At 41.1% G+C, this 10,616-nt stretch overlaps 1 pseudogene; it reads left to right on the top strand.

The window, feature by feature from the left end:
• The first annotated feature begins 8,321 nt into the window (after window positions 1–8,321).
• Window positions 8,322–10,616, top strand: LOC126611849 (serine/threonine-protein kinase RIPK-like; annotated as a pseudogene).

Genomic DNA, 10,616 nt, shown 5'->3' with positions numbered 1-10,616 from the left:
TTTCACTTGAAGCTTACTTGTAGTTTCAGGCTTGGTCAATCGCGATACAAACCATGTAGTAGGAGTCTCCCAAGTCGCCGAGCTAGGGGATCTGCTGAAAGAGGTGACGGACAAGGTAAGCAATCAGAGCTCTAAGCAATCAGTCCCAGATCAGAAGTTTGATTTCGAGTTCCAGCTGATTGTTCTCATTCTCCCTATCTTGCAGGCAGCATGAAGGATAAAGAGAAGAAAAAGGAGAATAGATGATATGAGATACTCTTGCTTTTGAAGAAGTAACTTTCCACATGCTTATTCTTGAACTGGGCTGGAGGGTTTTCTGGTTTCCTCCAGAGTATAAGGCCGACTGAAGAATTTGAGAGTCAAAACAAGTCCATCAAATCTAGAGTACGTTCGACCCTGCTGATATGGGATACTTTTTCTGTTGACAAAGTAGTGGATGTATCGGCACGTGTTCTGTTACGCTTGTCTCCACATGCTTCCTTGTATCCTTTTCACTTTCCCTATCTGTTCTTCAGGCAGATTTGGTATCTTCTCTGGAAGCATAAGATGTTGAAGATGAGTACTCGAGAGGAATGCCAGGTAAGTAATCAGATAAGGGGTTCTAGGCAGTCAGTTCCTGACTGGAAGCTTGATTCCAAGTGCTGATATGGGATACTCTTGCTTTTAACCCTGATGATATGATATATTCTTGCTCTGGTGTAGCTTGTTTGTAGAGGTATTATCGGGGGAAAAGAAAGCTGAGTATTTCGAGAGGCTTCGTTGGGAGTGCCCTCTCAGGTATGAGAAAGGGTTGAGCATTTTTGTAGGTCTGCCTGTCCGTTGAGGATGGTGGTTGACATATATAGGAGTCTCCCTAACAACAAGTAGTAATGCTATTCCTTTACCCTGCTTGGTCATAGCACAGTAGTGGGAGCTGCCAGCTTCACGTGTGTCAGAGCATTTTGAAAAAGTGGTCTATGGTATCTGGAAAACTGATGTTGCGTGTGAAGATTACAGACAAGCTTTATCCAAGGAGATCTGGCTCTCGAAGTTGAGAAAGGAGTGCCTCTTCGATTTTCGAACAAGCAATCCGGTCGGGGATCTGACTCTCAAGATTCAGAAAACGGTGCCTCTTCGATTTTTGAGAAAGCAATCTTGCTGGGAGTCTGGCTCTCGCGATTCAGAGAGCGGTGTCTCTTCAATTTTTGAGAAAGTAATCATGTTGGGAGTCTGGCTCTCGAGATTCAGAGGGCGGTGCCTCTTCGATTTTGGAGCAAACAATCTTGTTGGGAGTGTTTTCTCGAATGTGAGTAAAGGTTGGGCATGTTTGCTAGTCTACCTTGCCACGGAGCACAGAGGTTGACACACAGGGACTTTCCAATTATCCAGCAGTGGTGCTGTTCCTTTACCCATGTGGGTAATAATATAGTAGCTAGACCTTCAAAATTTATGTGTCTAAACTTTGTTAAGTGCTGTTTCTTTGCTATTCTTTTATCCTTCTTGGTCATAGCGATGTAGTGGGAGCTGCAAGCTTCACGTGTCTAAACTTTGTCAGAGATCTTTGGCAAAGTTATCTGTGGTACCCATGAGTTGATGGTGTGTGTGGAAAGTGGATGATTGAACAGTAAGATTCACGTGCTTTCTACTTCACCAGAAATCTTCAACAGAATGCCCGTAATTTCAGCAAAGCTGAGTGTGCATGTGATAGGTGCTGACAAGGCTGAAAAAAGCTGGTGCCTCTTCGATTTTTGAGATTGGCCCTTGTGGTCTCTGAGCAGCCTAGCTTTTGAGAAAGCAAGTGCCTCTTCGATTTCTGAGATTGGCCTTCGTGGTATTTGAGCAGCCCAGCTTTTGAGAAAGCAAACGCCTCTTCAATTTCTGGGCAGGCGCCTCTTCGATTTCTGAAGCTCCGTCGAGTGCAGATTTTTATAGAGGTTGGCTTTAAGTTCCAAAGCACACTTGAATCTCCACCAGTAGAAGCTTCATTCTTGCACTTCTAAGATCTTGATTTATCCAACCTCTTCTCTCTTCAACACCTTTGAAAATGTCTGGCCCCTCCGACCGTTGTTTTGATTTGAACCTTGTTGAAGAGGCAGCCACGCCTTCTCCAGACAACATATGGCGCCCATCCTTGTTATCCCCTACTGGTCCTCTTACCGTTGGGGATTCCGTGATGAAGAATGATATAACCGCTGCGGTGGTGGCCAGGAACCTTCTCACTCCCAAAGATAACAGACTACTTTCCAAACAGTCTGATGAGTTGGCTGTTAAGGATTCTTTGGCTCTGAGTGTTCAGTGTGCAGGTTCTGTGTCTAATATGGCCCAACGCCTATTTGCTCGAACCCGCCAAGTTGAATCATTGGCAGCTGAAGTGATGAGTCTCAAACAGGAGATTAGAGGGCTTAAGCATGAGAATAAACAGTTGCACCGGCTTGCACATGACTATGCTACAAACATGAAGAGAAAGCTTGACCAGATGAAGAAATCTGATGGTCAGGTTTTACTTGATCATCAGCGGTTTGTGGGTTTGTTCCAAAGGCATTTATTGCCTTCGTCTTCTGGGGCTGTACCGCGTAATGAAGCTCCAAATGATCAACCTCCGATGCCTCCTCCTTCTAGGGTTCTGTCCAGTACTGAGGCTCCGAATGATCCCCCTCCGGTGCCTTCTCTTTCTGGGGCTCTACCGACTGCTGAGACTTCTCCTAAGCAACCTTTGTGAAGGCTCCCTCTTGTTTGTTTATTTTGACTCATGTGTATGTACATATTTGTAACTTATTAGAGATATAAATAAATAAGCTTTGCTTCATTTCAACGTAGTGTGCTAAATACACCAAAACCTTCTTCACTGAGTGGGGTCGGCTATATGAATCTTAGAACGCCATTGTGCTCGGTCCTGTGTCATGTCCTCCGTTAGATCAAAGTACTCTAAGTCTTTTCTTAGAGTCTCTTCCAAAGTTTTCCTAGGTCTTCCTCTACCCCTTCGGCCCTGAACCTCTGTCTCGTAGTCGCATCTTCTAACCGGAGCGTCAGTAGGCCTTCTTTGCACATGTCCAAACCACCATAACCGATTTTCTCTCAGCTTTCCTACAATTTCAGCTACTCCTACTTTACCTCGGATATCCTCATTCCTAATCTTATCATTTCTCGTGTGCCCACACATCCAACGAAGCATCCTCATCTTCGCTACACCCATTTTGTGTACGTGTTGATGCTTAACCGCCCAACATTCTGTGCCATACAACATCGCCGACCTTATTGCCGTCCTATAAAATTTTTCCTTGAGCTTCAGTGGCATACGGCGATCACACAACACGCCGGATGCACTCTTCCACTTCATCGCTCTTTGGTATTTCTTGATCTCCGATCCTCACCCCTAACTCATTTTGGCCTCCATTTGCACTGAACTTGCACTCCATATATTCTATCTTTGATCGGCTTAGGCGAAGACCTTTAGATTCCAACACTTCTTTCCAAAGGTTAAGCTTCGCATTTACCCCTTCCTGAGTTTCATTTATCAACACTATATCGTCTGCGAAAAGCATACACCAAGGAATATCATCTTGAATATGTCCTGTTAACTCATCCATTACCAACGCAAAAAGGTAAGGACTAAAGGATGAGCCTTGATGTAATCCTACAGTTATGGGGAAGCTTTCGGTTTGTCCTTCATGAGTTCTTACGGTAGTCTTTGCTCTTTCATACATATCCTTTATAGCTTGGATATATGCTACTCGTACTCCTTTCTTTTCTAAAATCCTCTAAAGAATGTCTCTTGGGACCCTATCATACGCTTTTTCCAAATTTATAAAGACCATGTGTAAATCCTTTTTCCCATTTCTATATCTTTCCATCAATCTTCGTAAGAGATAGATTGCCTCCATGGTTGAGCGCCCTAGCATGAACCCGAATTGGTTGTCCGAAACCCGTGTCTCTTGCCTCAATCTATACTCAATGACTCTTTCTCAAAGCTTCATTGTATGACTCATTAGCTTAATACCCCTATAGTTCATGCAATTTTGTACGTCGCTCTTGTTCTTGTAGATAGGCACCAAAGTGCTCTTTCGCCACTCATTTGGCATCTTCTTCGTTTTCAAAATCTTATTGAAAAGGTCAGTGAGCCATGCTATACCTGTCTCTCCTAAGACTTTCCACACTTCAATCGGTATATCGTCTGGGCCCACTGTTTTTCTATGCTTCATATTCTTCAAAGCTACAACCACTTATTCCTTCCTGATTCGACGATAAAAGTAGTAGTTTCTACACTCTTCTTAGTTACTCAACTCCCCTAAAGAAGTACTCCTTTCATGTCCTTCATTGAAAAGATTATGAAAATAACCTCTCCATCTGTCTTTGATCGCGTTCTCTGTAGCAAGAACCTTTCCATCCTCATCCTTGATGCACCTCGCTTGGTTTAGGTCCCTTGTCTTCTTTTCCCTTTCTCTAGCTAGTTTATAGATATCCAACTCTCCTTCTTTGGTATCTAGTCGCTTATACATATCGTCATAAGCCGCTAACTTAGCTTCTCTCATAACTTTCTTCTCCTCTTGCTTCGCTCTTCTATACCTTTCACCATTTTCATCGGTCCTGTCCTTGTATAAGGCTTTACAACATTCCTTCTTAGCCTTCACCTTTGTTTGTACCTCCTCATTCCACCACCAAGATTCCTTTTGATGTGGAGCAAAGCCCTTGGACTCTCCTAATACCTCTTTTGCTACTTTTCGGATACAACTAGCCATGGAATCCCACCTTTGGCTAGCTTCCCCCTCTCTATCCCACACACACTGGGTGATTACTTTCTCTTTGAAAATGGCTTGTTTTTCTCCTTTTAGATTCCACCATCTAGTCTTTGGGCACTTCCCAGTCTTGTTCTTTTTTTCTCACTCTTTTGATATGTACATCCATCACCAACAAGCGATGTTGATTAGCCAAGCTCTCTCTCGGTATAACTTTGCAATCCTTACAAGTTATACGATCCCCTTTCCTCATTAGAAGAAAATCTATTTGTGTTTTTTACGACCCACTCTTGTAGGTGATCACATGTTCTTCTCTCTTCTTAAAGAAGGTGTTGGCTAAGAAGAGATCATATGCCATTGCAAAATCCAAGATAGCTTCCCCATCCTCGTTTCTCTCCCCAAAACCATGGCCACCATGAAAACCTCCGTAGTTGCCTGTCTCATTGCCCACGTGTCCATTTAAATCTCCTCCTATAAATAACTTATCCGTCTGGGCAATTCCTTGCACCAAGTCTCCAAGGTCTTCCTAAAATTTCTCCTTCGAACTCGTATCCAACCCTACTTGAGGTGCGTACGCACTAATCACATTGATGAGTTCTTGTCCTATTACAATCTTGATTGCCATGATTCTATCTCCTACCCTCTTGACATCTACAGCATCTTGTGTCAAGGTCTTGTCCACGATGATGCCAACACCGTTTCTCGTTCTATTTGTGCCCGAATACCAAAATTTAAACCCTGAGTTTTCTAGATCCTTTGCCTTAAGACCAACCCACTTAGTTTCTTGTAGGCACATAATATTTATCCTTCTCCTCACCATAACTTCCACTACTTCCATAGATTTTCCCGTTAAGGTTCCTATATTCCACGTTCCTAAACGCATTCTACTATCTTGAACTCTACCCTTCTGTCCTAGCTTCTTCACCCTCTTCTGTCCAATAGGATCAAAGTACTTCTTTTGTGTGTCCTGTGTAAAGTTGATAGGAGGATATGCTCCCAAACAACTTTGAGTGGAGTCGTTCGAAAAGAAGTTTCTATGGCCCCCTTACTCATTTAACACTGCATCCGGGTGCCGATGGAGATACAGCGACCCTTGCTCACTTATCACTGTGCTTGGGCCACACAGCGCGCCACTTACGGGTGACGCCCTAACTTTAGCGCGATTTCGTTCTGGATTGATTTTCATAAGGATTCGACGTAATCGAGGAGTGTCGGCTGTCGACTACCTGACGCCCTCCCCCTCATCCTTTATCTGGGCTTGGGACCGACAATGTAAGATAAACTTACACAGGCGGAGTTCCTTCATAAATAACTAAAAAAGCAAAAATTTAAGATGAAAACTGAAATAATTATCGATCGACATATATTATCCTTACTTTTTCTTAAAAAGACAAGACACATGCTTGAAAAGAAATTACATGGAAGGTCAAAGTAAATAGTTACTTCACTTTGTTAGTTATAAGCTTGAAGCAAGAACATTGACTGTCTAAACAAACAAAAATGTGTTGACCTCTTCCCCAGATAACTGTAACTTTGTTAGTCTATTTAAGTTGCTACAGCAGGTCCTGCCTGCAGTGCAGTCCCAAACAACTTTAAGGAAAGCAATAAACCAATGAAATGATGAATCTTTTCTTCCTTTTCTCCCATTTTCTATCTCCTTTTTGGTCGTGCCGAGTGACAGATTTGAAGTTTACATTTGCTCATCATGTTTGTTGTAACCAACACAAGTCTACCATCTCATGTTACATGATAGGGTAAAAAAGTAGCTCATGGTTTCAAATAGAAATGGGTGTAGCCGCGTGAGTTAGAACGGATGTACTTCCCACTATGTATCTGAATTTTTAAATGTTAGTCACCAAATTAATGTGTCACGCCACAAACAATTTTAGTGGTCGAATTTATGAACAAATGAAACATTGTCACTTAATGACTACAGGGATTTGTTTTAGTGTTTGTCTTCCAAAGTTTTATTAAACCTTGCCAATCTGTCATCTAATTGTTGTGTTTACAGCCCAAAAGCAAACATTTAGAACCAACAGAACCAACCATGATACGAAGTGATTTGGATTTCCAAAACACAAATGTTAACACTAAAGTCAGACTGCATATGTCCATAATTAATTATAACTCTCAGAATTGACCATGCCTACAAGGAGTTCTTATAGCTCAAAGGGTTATGTCTATTCACCCCTACACTCGAGATCTTATAATGCTCGAAACCTCTACACTCGAGATCCTGTGCTCGAGACCGCTTCACTTAACGTCCTGCATTCGAATCCTGCTTCCTACATTCAATACACGCATGAATTTCAGAATACTAGAAAATGAGAAGTGAGAACATGGGTTTTCACATTTGAACGAGTCTTTGCCGCAAAAAGCAGATTCCAGTTCTTTGAGGTCTCACAAAGAAACCAACTAAGAAACTCCATTAATTAGTTTTAGCACATGATCAGGACAGATTAACCTCTAGACTTAGTCCTTCATATGAAACAAGGCCTGGCAAACGGGTCGTGTCTGTTGTGTTCGTGTAACACCTGTTATCTTAACGGGTTGTGTCGTGTTAAACATGTTACCTTAATAGGAAAGGTAAAGTGACCCGACCCGTTATGGCCCGTTAAGAAAAATATATATTTTTCTTAAATTTGCACATACCACACTTTGCCACATAAATTTTACTTCAAAAAATTAAAACACATAATTTAATATATATATATATATATATATAATTATATTATATAATTATTTTAGTTTTTAGGGGTATAAAATTGTTAAATTAATATATATATATATATATATATATATATAATTATAGTTTATTCATACTTTCATTAACTATAACATAAGATTTTGTGGTATCTACTAGTGTAATTTTTTTTAAATTGAAGATCGAATTCATTCATTGTATCCATATAGGGCGGAGTGTAGCTGTAAAAAATCATCAAAATCAGAGTTAAAATAATCGTTAAATTGTGATTTTTCGTTTTATAATCGTCGAAAAGTTTTGTCCCGTTACTTGATCTCTGAACATTTGTTTTTTGCAATTTTTGGCGTATGCGATCTCGAAGTATATACAAACATGTTTGACGGTTGGATCGTTGAAACTAGTTTCGTAGAATGCGTATCCCATCAAAACAATAGATTCACTAACACTTAAGGGGCATTTGTTGCATCGGATTGTCTTGGACTGGACTAGCTGCAGGGACTAAGCTGGACTGGCTTGGACTAAACTAAGTTGGACTATCTTAATGAAACGTTTGATGCAGTGTCGGACTAACAAACTAAATAATATTTTTCTTGTCCTTTCTTTTTTCTATTTTCTTTTTCTTTTTCTTTTCCTTTTCCTTTTTCTCGAACACTCTTCCCTCTCCTTTCTCTCAGTTTTTCAGAACTCTATCTCCTGAACACTCTCTCCCTCTATTGAAAATAGGTTAGTTTTTCAGAAATCTCTCTCTTTGGGATTTGCAATTTGCGATTCGAATCTGGGTTTCACGATTCGAAGGTTGATTTTGCACTTCCACCGAATCTGGGTTTTTTTATTCCATCAAATTTGTGCAGATGTGTGGAAGACTGAGATGAAGCTGTGCTTGCAGATAGAAGTGGGCATCGGCCATGGTTGTTCGCACGCCAAGTTTTCTGTCTATATCTATCGGCGAGGGCCTAGGCTTACTCGGAGGTGAACGGACGACGGCAAGAGAATCTTGTTAACTTGATCGGGTACTGCTGCAAAGACGGATACAGGTTTCTGGTGTATGAGTACAAGGAGAGAGGCAACTTCGATCACCAGCTATTCAAACGTACAATTCTGACCATGCATGCATGAGTTTTATTTTTTGCTTTTTCTGTTTTTGAAACGAGCACAAAACTTTTGGATCAGAAAATTTATGAATTTGTTTGATTGTTCATTAATGCAGGTTATGGTGGAACCCTGCCTTGGCTAACAAGAATAAAGATAGCAGTTGGAGCTGCAAAAGACCTCAGTTGCCTCCGAGGAAGAAAAGCCAGTCACATACCGCGATTTTAAGACTACGAACATCTTACTAGACTCTGTAATTAATTTTCTGTCTATAGCTCTCTTTTGCCCTTCATACGTACAAGCGTAACTATTGCTCGTCTGACAGAATTATCTCTTCCTTTTTCCTGCTGGATTACACGGCTAAGCTGTCAGATTTCGGTCTAGCCATAAATGGCCCGGAAGGAGATGAAACACACATTACAACGCGCGCCATGGGAACTCATGGCTACGCAGCTCCAGAATATGTCAAGACAGGTAATGCAACTTGATATTTTGAGTAGTGTGCTCTTTGTACTATCTCAAACCGACCATCTTTTGTACCCTTTTTACCCATCACTAACCCTAAAATACACTTCAGTTAAGATGGTACAAATAATAGCATGAAATTTAAAATTTTCACTAATCATACGCTCTTTGTTTTCAGGTCATTTAACAACGATGAGCAATGTATATAGCTTTGGCGTAGTTCTTTTGGACCTACTAACTAGTAGAAGGTCCGTGGATGATAACCGTCATGGTAGAGAACAAACCTAGTGGAGCGGTTCAAACCTTTTCTAAAGGACTCACATAAACTTGACCGCGTGATGGACCCTAGGCTCGAGGGTCAGTACTCGACCATATGCAAGAAAAGCGGCTGCATGCTCACCAAGGCCTGAGCCACAACCCCAAGTATAGACCGACAACGAGCAGCGTTGTCAAGACCTTGGAACGTCCTATGAACTTGACTAATGACATCCCAATCGGACCCTTTGTGTACATTTTTCCGACTGAGGGAAAAAACAAAGTCAGTGCGCACAGGGTTGAACGAGTGGGGCGAGCTGACTGCGATGTGGTGAAAAATGAGAGCACAGGTGAAGAAAAATTGGTGGAAAAGAAAGCGCAAGGGCCGCCACAGGAGCCAAGAAGGTCATCGGTTTAGAAACCGGATTAAGTCATTGAGGTCTAGTACCGTTTATTCTGATACTGCAGTATATAGAGTTCTTGGAACTGGTTTTTGTTGGTATATGGTCCAGCCCATGATCAATATTCTAGATTATTCTAGTAAGCAAGTGAGATGGCTGGAGCATGTTAGACAATTCTAGCATGTTATTAAGTTGATGGAAGAAGCTAGAGAGTACTAGCTTCCTTGGTTGCAAATGGAAAGATCTAGAAACTACAATTTTGTGGCTAGTTTAGAATTATCTATGTTAGAGGTTTGAAGAATACACTAGAAACTAGTAGAATGCCAAACCCTCACCTATAAATATGGGTGTGATGTTGTAGTGAAGTAACTAATTAAGAACGAAGTGTGAGTAGAAAAGGATCAAGTCCAAAGCTAGAGTTCCACTCCAAGAGTGAGAGTGAGAGTGTTCCACTACACATTGTGAGTAAAGTTTAGAGTGATAGAAAGTGTGTCATACTTTCTTGTATCCATCAAGCCTTGTCTTTGGCTTGGTAAGACTACTCTTGTTGTACTCATCTTTTTCATATAGTTGATAGGAGCATATTTATGCGACTTAGTTGGCTTGTTCTTGTGCATTTATGTCGTGTTTCCTTAGTTATTTTAATGTTTAAAGTCATTTTCGTGTGTTTTCAGATTTTATGGACAAAGTAGGCAAGGAGATGCATTTTGGAGCATTTTGGAGCAAAATGGGGCTTGGAATGGATAGCAAATGCATGGGCCAAAGTGGATGGACGAATTTGAGAACTAAAGAGGCCAAGAATATGAAGAATTATGGTCCAAAAGATGAAGAAAATAGCCCAAAAATCTGTCACCCCAACTTGCATTCCTTGCCATGCAAACCACATAGAATTCCCTTTGGATTCCCATGCCATGCTTGATCACTCTTGTCCCCTACATAATTTCTGATTTCATGCTTCAATTCATTTAATTATTACACTCAATTGCTTGA

This window comes from Malus sylvestris, chromosome 17, assembly GCF_916048215.2.
Source record: "Malus sylvestris chromosome 17, drMalSylv7.2, whole genome shotgun sequence".
Lineage (NCBI taxonomy): Eukaryota > Viridiplantae > Streptophyta > Magnoliopsida > Rosales > Rosaceae > Malus > Malus sylvestris.
Note: the sequence above shows the minus strand (reverse complement) of the source record. Positions and strands in the feature narration are given on the sequence as shown.